Below are 16,196 nucleotides of genomic sequence, written 5' to 3'. Positions count from 1 at the left end.
GTCAGAGGAAGAAGAGGAATCTGCAGATAAAACTGAAAGGTTGCTGCCACAAGCCATGAACACTTGGATTTGTGCCCTAAGGAGGAGAGGAATTCAATCTGGGGCCAGAGACAAGGCTTGCTTACTCAGAACTTTTTGCGTAATAAAGTTTTATTAAAGTATGAAAGAGATGGTGAAAACTTCAGATGTAGACATCAGAAGGGGACAGGAGTGTCCCCTTGCTAATTTTTAGCAAGGAGTTATATACCTATTAGCAAGCTGCTACTTAGAGAAAAGAAATGCCTCAAACCTGAGAGAGTGGCACCAATTGACTCACTCAAGGTGAGTCATCTGGAGCCAAAAGTGAGTCTTGAAGAAAGGCAGATTTCCAAGCAAATACATAGTTCATTAACATAGCTTAAGGAAGACATTTCCATGAGAAAAATGGATTGGTTAGCTCAAGGTGTGAGATAAAGTTAAGTTCAGGTGGACCAGGTGTCACCATGACAACACAGGATTAGAAGAGAGAAAGAAAAAAAAAAATAAGTCTGCCACGTGCAGTTTATTTCCTCCTGCCACTTGGGCACCTCTGTCTGGCCTCCCTACTGAGGCTATTAACACTCTCAAAACGCTTGCTCTTGCCTTTCCTTCTCCGCTAAAAGATGTCCTGGTCTAAAAATAATCCTTTCTTCTCTTTCCTTAATAGCTCCCTTGCTCCACCATTTTCCCTATAAAAACCTTCTGTTTCATGCTACCCTGGGAGCACCTTCCAGATTGCTAGATGAGATTGTGCCCTGTTCATGAATCATTGAATAAAGCCAATTAGATCTTCAAATGTACCTGGTTAAACTTTGTATTTTAACAAGAATTTTAAAAGTCTTGTTTTCCCGCTGGAGAGGTTTAAAGGGATCTTGGCAGGGTTTCCCAATTCCTGACAGGAAAAGCGGTGGGAACAGTGAGGGGCTGCTATGCAACTATACAGGTTGCTGTCTCTGTTGCTGGGAAAGATTGAAGATTTGAGGAGGAAAGGGTGAAAGAGGATGAGATGGCATCACCAACTCAATGAATGTGTTTGGGCAAACTCTGGGAGATAGTGAAGGACAGGGAAGCCTGGCATGCTGAAGTCCATGGGGTGGCAAAGAGTTGGACATGACTGAGTGACTGAACAACTGGGCTCTGGTAGCTCAGCTGGTAAAGAATCCCCCCACAGTGCAGGAGACTTGTGTTCAATACCTGGGTTGGGAAGATTCTATGGAGAAGGGGAAGGCTACCCACTCCAGTATTCAGGCCCGGAGAATTTCATGCACTGTATAGTCCATGGGGTCACAGAGTTGGACACGACTGAACAACTTACACTTTTACTTTTCAGTCTCTGGACTGGAAGAAACACAAGCTGGAATCAAGATTGCCAGGAGAAATATCAATAACCTCAGATATGCAGATGACACCACCCTTATGGCAGAAAGTGAAGAGGAACTAAAAAGCCTCTTGATGAAATTGAAAGAGGAGAGCGAAAATGTTGGCTTAAAGCTCAACATTCAGAAAACGAAGATCATGGCATCTGGTCCCATCACTTCATGGGAAATAGATGGGGAAACAGTGGAAACAGTGTCAGACTTTAATTTTTTGGGCTCCAAAATCACTGCAGATGGTAATTGCAGCCATGAAATTAAAAGACACTTACTCCTTGGAAGAAAAGTTATGACCAACCTAGATAATATATTCAAAAACAGAGACATTACTTTGCTGACTAAGGTCCGTCTAGTCAAGGCTATGGTTTTTCCTGTGGTCATGTATGGATATGAGAGTTGGACTGTGAAGAAGGCTGAGTGCCGAAGTATTGATGCTTTTGAGCTGTGGTGTTGGAGAAGACTCTTGAGAGTCCCTTGGACTGCAAGGAGATCCAGCCAGTCCATTCTGAAGGAGATCAACCCTGGGATTTCTTTGGAAGGAATGATGCTAAAGCTAAAACTCCAGTACTTTGGCCACCTCATGCAAAGACTTGACTCATTGGAAAAGACTCTGATGCTGGGAGGGATTGGGGGCAGGAGGAGAAGGGACAACCGAGGATGAGATAGCTGGATGGCATCACGGACTCGATGGATGTGAGTCTGAGTGAACTCTGGGAGATGGTGATGGACAGGGAGGCCTGGAGTGCTGCGATTCATAGGGTTGCAAAGAGTCGGACACAACTGAATGACTAAACTGAACTGAACTGAACTGAACCTGTTAAATGGAGATTATAATACTTTCTTCTTAGGAGATTATAATATTTTTCTTTCTTTCATCTTATAATAGTTCAAATTGGATTGGATCAGTTTTCCCAAAAGTGGGTTTCACAATGGGATTTTAGATGAGCAATTTTCATGGTCATGATTATTTTATTGTTGTTGTCAACTAACTACAAGTTGACACTTGCCAAGAGCATTTGCCATCTGCCCCTGTGGAGATTGAACACTGTGCTCTTGTAGCTATTGACCTTCAACAAGAACTAGAGGGAATTCAAAGAGGCAACTAATGTTTTTGGAGAATGAGGCAACTAATCCTTTTGTCTTCTTACATCTAGAAATGTTGCAGAAACCGGTAATTGAGAAACCAAGCACCACACTGGGGAGTTGGAGAACTTAGGCTTATTATGCCGGTGGGCCCAGAGGAGTTAACACTCCAAGCTCTGAGCCCTGAACAAAGGGGTTACAGAGTTTTTATAGACAGACTCTAGTGAGCCACACAAGCTGCTAATAGGCTGGTTTAAACTGAGGGGTTTTGAGTGCAGGAGCAGCAGTCAAGATAGGGAGGGGGATGCCTGAGCTTTACATAGACAGGCATGATCAAGCATGTTTGCAGGGGCTGGGCAATTGCAAAGAGCAGGACAAGGGTAAGTGAGATAAGCTCCAGTTCCTAGTATTGTAAGTCCCCACTTTTTGAGACTATGTGACCTACATGATCCAGGCTTTGCAAGGAACAAGCTGGGTTACAGAGGCAGAATGAGCAGGATGTTATGTAAAATTTTAACTTTTCTTCCTCATTCCCCTCTCTTGATACTTCTACCACTCATTGTAGAAAACATCATCTCACGTTTTGGTAGGACATTCAGAGCTCCCCATCGTTTAGGGGGCTATATTGAGCTATTATCATTTGTAACTTTATAGATTCAATCCAAGAGGTTATGAACTGGGTAATTGCATTGAGAATACAAGGGCCAAACAAGGGCGCTGCAAAGAGCATGAAGAGAGGACCTGTTAAAGGGAGAAGTCATGATGCCCAGCTCCAGACATTGTTCCAGTCACCCCAGGAATTAGCTAGTCTCTCTCTCTTTTTTATGATTTGTTCCTTTAGCTTTTGGGCCATGTCCCTGACTATTTCTGATTGGTTTACATAAAAGCAGCATTCTTCATTCAAGAAGAGGCAGAGTCCTTGCTTTTCAGCTGTCAGTAGGTCTAGCCCTCTCCTATTCTGTAAAACCACCTCAGCCAGGGTGTCTAGTTGGTCCTGTAATGAAAAGCACAGCAATAATACTGATTAGGGATAGAGACCAGAGTTGACAATGAAAATCCATCGATATTTCGATAGCCAGATCCTCAAGCTTCTGCTGTGCGTTAACCAGCCAGTTGCCAGACTGTGGCTGGAGCAAGGCTGAAGAATCCTCAAGCTTCTGCTGTGTGTTGACTAGTCAGCTTCTGGAGTGACTAGAGTAGGGCTCAGCATCCTTCGTGTATGAGGGCCATTGTCTTTAGAACCGGAATTTGAGGAGGTTTTGGGGGTCCCAAACTGCTTTCCAGGTGTCCTCATCACAGGAAGTAGCTGCCTTCTCGGCTCTGGTATGGTGGATCCAAGGGATTGAAGAAGGAATTCATAGGACCTGGACTCAATCTTAGGCTCAGCCACCTTTCCAATGGACTCTGAACTCTGTGTTTAGTGCCTATGAAAACAACAATAGAAGGATAAGACCCCCTCAAGACAGGGGAACCTTGAAGATCATATCTAGATTACTCATCGCCTAAGAGAAAACATACACTATCACCCCTTCCTCCAGACAGGCAATAAATTTTTCTGTATCTATCGGAGTGTAACCTCGGGTTTATTGATTATTGGCTAATTGTTTGACTGTTTGAGCACATGAGCACATAGCAAGTGAATGATGGGGTTATTGGAATTGTATTTTCCTTGGTTTATGTAAGTCTCAAGGAATTTGGAGTGGTGGGTTCAGACACGTACACATGGGGTGTAAAAGATTTTCACAAATGCTAGTCAGGGTCCTTGACTAAGAGGAGACTCTGCCTTGGGCCCACCGTTGTAATAAACTGCACTCCACTATCTGCATTGTCCTTCTGAGTGAGTTTGTTTCCCGGAACACGTGGCTACAGCAGGATGACACCTATAACTTTAACAGTAGTAGGGGTTGCCAGGATGACCATGTGAGGGCCTGTTCAAACTGGCTGAAGTGGTTTTTTTCCCCTAATCATTAACCCTCATCAGACCTTGAATCCTCTAATCAGACCCCATCTCCTGGCTGATAGGAATGAACCCAATTGCCCAAAGGACTGGGTGTCCTTTCTAAGTTTTCTCGGGTGATATGGCAGAAGACTTTTCCAGGGCTTGGAGATGTTGGGACACCTCCAGTTCAGCTAGTTGTTGGTGGTCTCCCTTGAGCATTTTTATTATTAGGGGTGGTCTCCCATGTAAGATCTCAAAGGGATAAATAGCCTGAGGACCTTGGGGTGCATTTACAGAGGGAGATGAGAGTCCACAGAATGATAAGGCAGCTTGTTCTAGCACTGTCTGGGTGTTGGCTGGGGGTATTCTTGTCGTACTACTACTTGGAGAAACAAACTTAAGAAAGTTAAGATTAATAGAAGTAGGAAAGCTGCTAGGGGGGCTAGCCAGGAGAACCAGGTCCAGACATTGGTTTGTGACATTAATGTTTCTCTATGTGTGGGAAGATGCAAGAATTTGGACTCATAAAAATCTTTACCTGAAAACATCTGACTATCTGAAGGCCTGTTTTTCCAGGGTTTTCCCAGAGCACAGAGTGCCTTATTTTTTGTCTCCTCCCTGAAGGTATTGAAGGTCAGCATCTTATAGTGGTCATATTTAATCTTTGTAGAGGCAGCTGGCAAGGGCCAACTTCCAGTCAGCAGGGCCCCTTCATAGCCACATATTTGACCATGTTTTGGGGGCATTTCATAGTCATTGTGTCCCATGGTGCTGGGAAGGCTCATTCCCAGGTCTAACAAAGATTCTATTAACAGGCCACTCAATGTATTGTCACTAGACCAGGCCTTGTAAGCAGCAAAAGTCTTGGGACCATACCTGTCTTAAACTAGCTTTAATACTGAGATAAGCTTTAAAAAAATCTATGAGTGTCCTTTTTAAAAACTTAATTAAGCCTTTCAGCAATGTAACATAACAAAGAACTATCTCAGAAGTGAGTATTAGTAAGCACAGGCCTTAATTAAAAGAACTAGAATTTAATATTCAGTGAAACATAATTTTTTTCTTTTTCTGGAGAATACATTGTGAAGGCATTAACACTGTAGCCAGATAAGGCTTTCACCCATCAAATAAAAATGCAGTCAGTCAGGGAGCCAGGAAAAGCCAAGCGGTTGTCTTGGATTTCCTATAGCCCTGGTTCTTTGATTTTTGGCTGTTGTTCATCCATTTTTAATTTCCTGACATAGGACCAAACTATTGCCATCTTTCAAGGACATCAGGATAGCAAAAGTCTAAATGTGACGGGTTATTTTTGTTGTTGTTGAAGCAGAATGGGAATTGTCTACATGTACCATAATCTTAAATAATGTTTGTTTACTTTGCCAAAGTAACAAAAAGATTTTAAAAACAAACATAAATCACTTAAAGGCAAAAAATTCATAATCTGTTGTTGAAAGATGTATTTTAAGAAAACTTTGTTCTCTAAACAGAGAGAAGACCAAATCTCAGTCTGGTACAAGCTTACTGTAAATAACAAAATTTGTTTATCTGTTAAATCTTAGAAAGTCTTTTTCATAAATCTTGAAGAATTAGCAGTATTTTTCTAAAGGCATGAGAGTAAAACCATAGAAGGTGTGTTTAAAATGTAATTCTATTGCAATTGACAAAGAAACATGGTTATACACTTTAACATGATAACTAGAATTATAATTGACCATATTTTATCAGGGCATATCAGATCGATATGAATTTCATTTAATTTTAGGATATCGATATTAGTAACATCAACCATACAGTATAGTGTGAAAAGATTTATCACCCATTTAACAGTACTTACCAAGTAATTTAACATGTCCAATGAACCAAGCTAGCTTAATAGCTCTTTGGGATGTCTCAAGGGCCCTCTGAAGCATCCCAAAGTTAGCTAGAAGTCAAGTTATTTGGGAAGTTTTGTCAATAAATGTCAAAAGGGTTTATAACACTCAGTCAGGTAGGATCATAAAAGTTACTGTGAAATAATAGTTGTTTACTTAGCTAAAGTTAACAAAATATTTTAAAGGTAAATACAGTTTCAGTTCAGTTCAGTCACTCAGTCGTGTCTGACTCTTTGCAAACCCATGAATCGCAGCACGCCAGGCCTCCCTGTCCATCACCATCTCCCAGAGTTCACTCAGACTCATGTCCATCGAGTCAGTGATGCCATCCAGCCATCTCATCCTCTGTCATCCCCTTCTCCTCCTGCCCTCAATCCTTCCCAGCATCAGAGTCTTTTCCAATGAGTCAACTCTTCTCATAAGGTGGCCAAAGTACTGGAGCTTCAGCTTTAGCATCATTCCTTCCAAAGAAATCCCAGGGTTGATCTCCTTCAGAATGGACTGGTTGGCTCTCCTTTGCAGTCCAAAGGACTCTCAAGAGTCTTCTTCACCACCACAGTTCAAAAGCATCAATTCTTCTGCACTCAGCCTTCTCCACAGTCCAACTCTCACATCCATACATGACTCTCACATCCATACAGGAAAAACCATAGCCTTGACTAGACGGACCTTAGTCAACAAAGTAATGTCTCTGCTTTTGAATATACTATCTAGGTTGGTCATAACTTTTCTTCCAAGAAGTAAGCGTCTTTTAATTTCATGGGTGCAGTCACCATCTCCAGTGATTTGGGAGCCCAGAAAAATAAAGTCTGACACTGTATCCACTGTTTCCCCATCTATTTCCCATGAAGTGATGAGACCGGATGCCATGATCTTCATTTTCTGAATGTTGAGCTTTAGGCCAACTTTTTCACTCTCCTCTTTCACTTTCATCAAGAGGCTTTTGTGTTCTTCTTCACTTTCTGCCATAAGGGTCATGTTATCTGCATATCTGAGGTTATTGATATTTCTCCTGGCAATCTTGATTCCAGCTTGTGTTTCTTCCAGTCCAGCGTTTCTCATGATGTACTCTGCATAGAAGTTAAATAAGCAGGGTGACAATATACAGCCTTGATGTACTCCTTTTCCTATTTGGAACCAGTCTGTTGTTCCATGTCCAGTTCTAACTGTTTCTTCCTGGCCTGCATACAGATTTCTCAAGAGGCAGGTCAGGTGGTCTGGTATTCCCATCTCTTGAAGAATTTTCCACAGTTTATTGAGATCCACACAGTCAAAGGCTTTGGCATAGTCAATAAAGCAGAAATAGATATTTTTCTGGAACTCTCTTGCTTTTACCATGATCCAGCAGATGTTGGCAATTTGATCTCTGGTTCCTCTGCCTTTTCTAAAACCAGCTTGAACATCAGGGAGTTCATGGTTCACATATTGCTGAAGCCTGTCTTGGAGAATTTTGAGCATTACTTTACTAGCATGTGAGATGAGTGCAATTGTGCGGTAGTTTGAGCATTCTTTTGCATTTCCTTTCTTTGGGATTGGAATGAACACTGACCTTTTCCAGTCCTGTGCACTGCTGAGTTTTCCAAATTTGCTGGCATATTGAGTGCAGCACTTTCACAGCATCCTCTTTCAGGATTTGAAAGAGCTCAACTGGAATTCCATCACCTCCTCTAGCTTTGTTCATAGTGATGCTTTCTAAGGCCCACTTGACTTCACATTCCAGGATATCTGGCTCTAGATGAGTGATCACACCATCATGATTATCTGGGTTGTGAAGATCTTTTTTGTACAGTTCTTCTGTGTATTCTTCTGTGTATACCTCTTCTTAATATCTTCTACTTCTGTTAGGTCCATACCATTTCTGTCCTTTATCGAGCCCATCTTTGCATGAAATGTTCCCTTGGTATCTCTAATTTTCTTGAAGAGATCTCTAGTCTTTCCCATTCTGTTCTTCTCCTCTATTTGTTTGCACTGATCGCTGAAGAAGGCTTTCTTATCTCTTCTTGCTATTCTTTGGAACTCTGCATTCAAATGCTTATATCTTTCCTTTTCTCCTTGCTTTTCGCCTCTCTTCTTTTCACAGCTATTTGTAAGGCCTCCCCAGACAGCCATTTTGCTTTGTTGCATTTCTTTTCCATGGGGATGGTCTTGATCCCTGTCTCCTGTACAATGTCACGAACCTCTGTCCATAGTTCATCAGGCACTCTATCTATCAGATCTAGGCCCTTATATCTATTTCTCACTTCCACTGTATAATCATAAGGGATTTGATTTAGGTCATACCTGAATGGTCTAGCTGTTTTCCCTACTTTCTTCAATTTGAGTCTGAATTTGGTAATAACGAGTTCATGATCTGAGCCATAGTCAGCTCCTTGTCTTGTTTTTGCTGGCTGTATAGAGCTTCTCCATCTCTGGCTGCAAAGAATACAATCAATCTGATTTTGGTGTTGACCATCTGGCGATGTCCATGTGTAGAGTCTTCTCACGTGTTGTTGGAAGAGGGTGTTTGCTATAAATGAGTTTAAAGTAAGCAGATGCAAAACTTGAATTTGCCCTGTCTCTGTTAAAAGGATATACTTTCTTCAGATGTTGAAGAGCTTCACTGAAAAGTGAAAGTGAAGTCGCTCAGTCATGTCAGACTCTTCGCAACCCCATGGACTGCAGGCTACAAGGCTCCTCCGTCCATGGAATTTTCCAGGCAAGAGTACTGGAGTGGGTTGCCATTGCCTTCTCCTTAGTCAGTCCTAACCACGCACAAAGCTTTTTTAGGGTCCATTTTCCATAAACCTTTTAATTACTTTCTGTAACAACCACCTGTAAGTCAGACCTATTTTCTTTTCACTTTTTAAAATGTAATTTTGTTTTTCATATCTTCTTTATTAAAAACATGCATCTTACTTCCTTATTAGATTAGCAAACAAACATTAATACTAGATATTTAATATTGAATAGTTCCCAGTTTACATTAACCTGAAATTTATTTAGGTTAATTTTTCTTGCATTTAGAATTGTTTGATTTGTAAGTGCTTACTTTTCTTTAGGCCAATTAAATTAGAACTCATTTACAACTTCAACAATATTATAAGAAAAAAAGGACATACACTGAGACATACATAAATCCAGACAGACAGACAGAGATCTTATAGTTTTCTGTTTGAAATTTAAAATATCTCTTTGACTCCTTTTTTTCCTTTGCTTGAAGTTGTAATTTTCTCAAGGCTGAGGTCTCAGGCAAAGCAGGCTGTGTATTTCAAGGACATGGAAAGGGTTAACTTCAAGCTTTTTCCTAGGCAGGGCTTTTAACAAGCTAGTTGTTTTTAATTGCATATGCAAAAAGAATTGGTTTTGCAGTTTCCAAAGGGAAAAATTTCTCTGTGTTCAATCGGCAATCATACACTTACAATCATGCAGTGGCTATCACAATGCCTCCCTTCTCCCAAGTCCCCAGGTTTCCTTAACTGTTGCTCCCTTCCTGGGAGCTCCAAGGAGATTATCAGTCACAATGCCTCCCTTGTCCTGAGTCCTCAGTTCTCCCTATCTGATGCTCCTATCCTGGGAGCTCAGTCTGTCTGGGAGGTACCTCCTGGGAGGTATCAGTCTCCTCTTCTACCCACTGGGGTAGGATCTAACTGGGGACTGGCCCCGGGGCCTTACCTGATCCTGTGGCCACTCCTGGTGGGTTGGTCTATCCCTCCAATGAGTCCAGTCAGGGCTCAGCCTTCTAGAGAGTCAGAACACCGGTCTGAAAGAGAACCCAGAATACTGTCAGGTGGTGGGCCTCCTTGTTTGTCTCGGGTTCCTTCTCTCCAGCCTGGCTGAGCCACCAATTTGGCAGCTCAAGGGGTTGGCATGGTTGGAATCTCACTGGGGCCTCCAGAAATGTTGCAGAAACCAGTAATCGAGAAACCAAGCACCACACTCGGAGAGTTGGAGAACTCAGGTTTATTACACCAGTGGGCCCAGAGGAGTTAACACTCCAAGCTCTGAGCCCTGAACCAAGCATTTTTATAGACAGTCTATAGTGGGCAACACTAGCTGCCAATAGGCTGTTTTAAACTAAGGGGTTTGGCGCTCAGGAGCAGCAGTCAAGATGGGGAGGGACATGCCTGACCTTTACATGGACAGGGATGATTAAGCATGTTTGCAGGGACTGGGCAATTGCAAAGAGCAGGATAAGGGTGAGTAAGATAAGCTTCAGTTCCTAGTATTGTAAGTCCCCACTTTCTGAGCCTATGTGACCTGTGTGGTCCAGACTTTGCAAGGAGCAAGCTGAGTTACAGAGGCAGAACAAGCAGGAGGTTACATAAAATTTTAACTTTTCCTCTTCAGAAAAGCACTAAATCATTTCATGGTGACACCAGCTCCTCTTAACTAACAGAAAAGTTTTTGTAGAAGAAACACTTGATTGCATGGAACTCCCTCACCTCTTTGTGTTACCGAGTCCAAGCTCACTGTGTTCATCACATAGTAGGCCAATAAATCTGAGAGATGAGGGGTTGAGGCAAGGAAGAGACTTTATTCAGGGAGTCACTGACCAAGAAAATAGCAGGCTAGTGCTCAAAATAGCCTGGGGTCTGGACGCCAAGTCCTTTGGTAGAGTCAGAGAGAAAGAAGCAGTGTGGAACTAAAGTCCAAAGGTAGAAGAGAGAGGGAGAGGCAGTGGGGAAGTAAAGTGAAAGGGTCTTCAGTCTTGCAAAACATCTCCAAGGGAATGGCCAGTCTTTGGAAGGGGTGTGTTAATTTCCTCCGTTCAAAGTTTGGCGGGGTCACTTATCTCCCTATAAGGTGAACATAGGCACTTTAGTTTACAAATAGGTAGACGGGTAAGCTCCTTTTAAGCAAGCCTCTATGTATGATTATCCACTCCAGTACTATTGCCTGGAAAATCTCGTGGACAGAGGAGCCTGGTAGGCTACAGTCCATGGGGATCACAAAGAGTCAGACACGACTGAGCAATTTCACTTTACTTCACATGTATGATTATAAAATAACAAAAGCAACAAAAAGCAAGCCAAAGAAACAGGTTCCAACATGAAGTCAGAATTGGCTTCTTCTCTGCAACATTTAGAACAGTTTCTCAGAGCTGTCTGAGGACAGCACTCAGCTCTGAGAAACTGCTCCAAAGAGATAGACAGGGAAAGGTCAATATATATGTGATTTTGGTGAAGGAGAAGTTCATGTAATCAAGCACATATTTTTGCAAAAGATTTAGTTAGTCATGAGGAGCAGATGTCACCATGAAAGTGTTACCAAGTCCAAGCTCACTCTGCTTGCCACATGAATCTGAGACACAAGGAATTGGGGCAAGGAATATGACTTTGGAAAGCCAGCTGAATGAGAAGATTGAAGAGTAGTATCTCAAAATAGCCATCTTACTAGAGGCTGGATACCAGATTCTTTTATAGAACAGAGATGGCGGGCGGAGGGGGCGGGTGGTGTGAGAAAATAAAGCAAAAAGGCAAAGTAGAGAGACAATGAGAAGGTAAAAAGGGCCATAAGTCTTGCAAAATGTCTCTGGGAACAGCCAGCCTCAGGGAAGGGATGTATTAATCTCTTTTTTCTTGCAGCTATTCACAGGTGGCAGGATCAGATTATTTCTCTGTGACCTGAAAAAAAGGCACTTTAGTGCCACAGTCAGGCAGAAGGGCAGGATTCTCTGAGGCAGGACATTTTGTATGATTATAATAACAAAAGCAAAGGAAAGCAAGTCGATGAAACAGCTCCAACATGGAGCCAGAATGGGGTTTTCCCTGCAACAAAGGAATTTAGTGCTTTTCCAGATAAGAGGAGATGCAAGAACTGGGCTCATTAAAATCTTCTCCTAAAAATATCAAACTATCTGAAGACCTAGTCTGTCAGTTTTCCAAAGCACAGAGTGTCTCAGTCTTAATCTCCACTCTAAACTCCCTCTTGGGCTTGTTGAAGGTCATCAGCCACAGCAGCACGTGATTTAACCCTTGTAGAAGTAGACAGCAAATGCCAATTTGTAGTTGACAATCTGCATTAGAAAAAAAACTAACAGAACTACAGACTCCTCTTTTAATGCATAGTATATTGCTTATGGTTTATATGTGTGCATTGAAAGGTGAGTTGCTTTCCAGCACAGATGGTGTGTGGCTAAAGCTACAATCCTGATGGTAGAATAGGAATGAGTAAAGATTGAGGTGAGGATTTCAGCAGGGCCTCTAGCACAATGCTTAGCATGGAATAAATTGCTGATGAAGTGAAAACATTTGCTATTGCCTCACTACCAATGATTTTTGAGTCAGTGTGCTGGTGGCTCCCTATGGAAAGGCAGTTGAGAGGTTGCTTCTTATTTTTTGGAGCGGAACTGGACTGAGGCTACTGTGAGAGTAGCCTGAGGGCCTCATTGTGTTGGAGGAGAGGGAGGGCGAGTGGTCCTAAGGGGAAGGGAAGGGAACTGAGTTTTCTCCACGTTTTATTATCTTTGCCTAGTTCAGACTGAAGTGTGGAAAAGGGCCCTGAGTGGAGAGCTTTGAATACAAGTGGAGAACATACTGCTTCAGCCAAGGGTGTAAGGAAATGGAGCCCAGTGAACATCAGCCCAGCATGCAAGGCAGCTGAGGCTTAGAGAAGAAAGCAGTGTAACCACAATGACAGAAATGATAAGTGCTGCCTCGCCAGGTGTGATTTCCAGGCTTTCAGGGAACTGACATTTTGGAGCTTATTAGGAATTCCAGGAGCACCCAACCAACACTACAAGCCTCAGTACTAGAGCATTGGTGATGTGAGTTGGACTTGCATGTTTTCTTTGCCTCTGGTGACCCCTCCTGTTGGCTGTTGTGCAAATTGTCAAAGTCCTCTGAACTTCCACCTTCACACAATAATAAAGCAAATTTGCCCAGTCCAGGAATGTCATAAAGAAAAGATATAAAAACAAGTTTTTCTCTTTTTCAAGGACTACTGAAGTTTTAGGAGGTATGTTTCTCTGCTGCAAACCTTCAGTGTCTCCCTAGCACTCACAGAAGAACAAAATTCCTAAACCAGACTATCCCGAATCAATCGTGAATCAGTAACTGAGATATTTTTTCCTTATGACTAGCAGCAATCTAATGCTGAGATGCGCACTTGTGCGCACATACCCTTTCACCAAAATCGTATATATACTGATCTCCCCCCTACCTCTTCTGAGCAATTCCTCAGAACAATCTGAGAGACTGCCCCTGAGCTATAATCCTCAGGAAGCCTCCAAATAAAACTGAAATTGACAGTTTTTACATGCGTTTTTATTTCAATTGACATATCTATAAAATGAGAGTATTATCAATACCTGCCCGACAGGATGGTTGAGAATTTAAAAATTTTGAATTGAGCTGAGTGTACTCAGCTCAACTGAGCTGCTGTTATTAGAAACACGAAACCTGTCTTTTCCAAACCAAGCTGTTTGCACATGCTGTATCCTGTGTTCAGAAAGCTCGTTACAATTTTCTTAGTTTACTTCACTTTTCCTTTGATGCCAGCTCACTGGGAACTTCCTTATAGAAATTGACCTCAAAACCCTGAGTCCTCTCTATTCTTGATCAGTCTCCCAATCTGTGTTTTAACAGTACTCTTTGCTTCATGACATTTTTCACATCCAAGCCTTATTTGCATTATTCTTTGATGGATAACATCAACCTCACCATTAGATGTAAACTCCACAAGGGTAGTGTTGAAGAGGGAAACAGAACAGGCTCCATCTTGAAAGCAGGACTCCATCTTGGGCCCAACAGTGGACTTTGAGCTATATGTCCAGTATCTATGGAAAGGACATACCAACTGGAAAATCAGACCCCCCGGATGGAAGAGCCCCAGGGCTCATACCTAGACTCGCTGTCGCCTTAAAGAATGCCCTAATTGTCTGTGTAACCAAATAGAATCATAAATTCTATTATGCTTTTTGGGGTATGACCACAGGCCTATTGATAATTGTCCACTATTAACTACTTAGGCCTAAGGCATATGAATCACGGGTTACCTTTGTTTTTTCTTTTCCTTTGTTCAGACTAGTTTCAGGGAATTTGGGGAGGTGGGTTTGGGCACATACACTTAGGGTATATAAGGTTTTCAGAAAAACTGGTTGGGGTCCTTGGCTAAGAGGAGACTCTGCCTTTGGCCTGCTAGTATAATAAACTGCAATCCACTATCTGCATTGTCCTTCTGAGTTTGTTTCCCAGAATGTGTGGCTACAACATTTTGTGCACTGGCCAGAAAACTCCTCACTTTGAGGAGACAACTCCCATTTGGGAGTACTCCAAGGCCTTGCAACTCAAATCTTCTAGAAGGGGGATGGTGCCTCACCCTTCTGGAAGGATTCTGCTTCTCAATGCCCGGACCTTTCATGTTAGCAGGTAGTGGACGGCAGCATGGGAACTGAGCGCTCAGGTGAGGAGGAACCCACCCCTCAGGGTGGAAGAGGGGGCCTGATCACCCCCCTGGGAGGGACTAGAAGGGGCATGGACCCCCAGGAGACTGGAAGAGGCAGGTGGTGGCAATTGCTTGGTGCACAGGTTGATGAGCGCATTAGGGTTTAGGAAGGAAATTTGTGAATGTCATTTAGGAGGTGGTGTCCATGCTGTCTTAGGGAAAATTATTACCAAGCGATCGCCAAGGGATTGTTAGGAGAAGAAATTTGGTCTTTGTGTGCTCATATTCTGGCCTCCCCAAGGAGCTGTCCCATCTGCTGTGAAACTCTTGACCCCCTTGGAATTGCCAGGCTAGAAGGTGGGGGATACATAAGTGAGTGCGAATTGGCTTTTCTGGAGATGGCCTGGGATGTGGGACATTTAACCCATCTGTGTTTTCATCTGCACCTATCAAACACATCAAGGCAGAATGGACTTTAAAAGTTAAGGGAGAAACAGTCTTGGACCACGTGGTGTTCCGGTTTGGCTGTGCCAACTGGCAGGTGAAGACACGCCAGTCCCCCTTCTCCCTCTGGGGTCTGGAAGGTAAGGCTCTTCTCACCCCAATTAGGAAGGAGGCGGAGTGGCAATATAAGTGTTTCATTGAGTAGAAATATTAGAAGTACATAGGGTACAGAGAACTTTGTAGACCGAATGAAAAGGAAAAGTAGAAGGTCTGAAAAGGTAAGCAAGATGGGGGGAAGTGAATCTAAGGCAACTGTATTGGAGTGCATGATTAAAAATTCAAAGAAGGGATTTGGAGTAGACTATGGGGTGAAGATGACACCTAACCACCTCCACAGACTCTGTGAGGTCGAAGCCCCCTATGGGAATATGATGGCCACCAGAGGACACCATAAACTTAAAAACAGTGGAAGCAGTCTATAGAGTAGTCACAGGAGAGCCAGGACACCCAGATCAATATCCATATACTGACTCATGGCCAGGGTTAGCTCAAGACCATCCTACTTGGGCAAGGTTCTGTATCCAGAAGGGAAAGGGAAAAATATTCATGGCACAAAAAATGACTGATGATAAAAAAGGATTTGGACGGGGATGACCTGACTCCTCCCCCATACTGGATAATGACGCCCCTGCCACCCAGTGCTCCACCAGGACCAGAGGCTGCCTTAATGCCCGATCCAGGGCCAGGTGAAGTTCCTGCAGCAGCTGCTGCTCCTCCGCCAGCTCTCCCAGAGATCGTAGAGCTGCCATTTCAGCAGGCTCTGATCTCAGCAATGGAGACCTCTGGTCAACACCCCCACGATTCTACCTCAGCCAGACTTCCTAGATTGTATCCACCTCTCCCGGTGAGTACTGATGGGAAGGGGGAAGAAAACGCAAGAATTAGACAGAGGCTGCACTCCGCCAAGGAACAGGGGGAAAGAACCCCACTACAGATGCCCCTCAGAGACCTACAGCAGCTCCAGTTCAGGACACATGTGGGCACTATCATCAGCCCCCTGTAGCCTATTATTACCAGCCATTTTCCTCCACAGATGTATTAAAC

General features: G+C 43.1%; 1 long non-coding RNA gene across 1 annotated transcript; it reads right to left on the bottom strand.

The window, feature by feature from the left end:
- Positions 1–132: 132 nt before the first annotated feature.
- Positions 133–10,506, bottom strand: LOC114110556 (uncharacterized). The gene is made up of 2 exons (XR_003586812.3): positions 9,936–10,506; positions 133–3,898 (listed from the first exon to the last, which is right to left on the bottom strand). It is a non-coding gene; the product is annotated as an uncharacterized LOC114110556 (long non-coding RNA).
- Positions 10,507–16,196: the final 5,690 nt, after the last annotated feature.

The sequence above is a fragment of the Ovis aries genome, chromosome 24 (assembly GCF_016772045.2).
Source record: "Ovis aries strain OAR_USU_Benz2616 breed Rambouillet chromosome 24, ARS-UI_Ramb_v3.0, whole genome shotgun sequence".
NCBI lineage: Eukaryota > Metazoa > Chordata > Mammalia > Artiodactyla > Bovidae > Ovis > Ovis aries.
The sequence above is the reverse complement of the archived record's forward strand: the minus strand, read 5'-3'. Positions and strand labels throughout refer to the sequence as shown.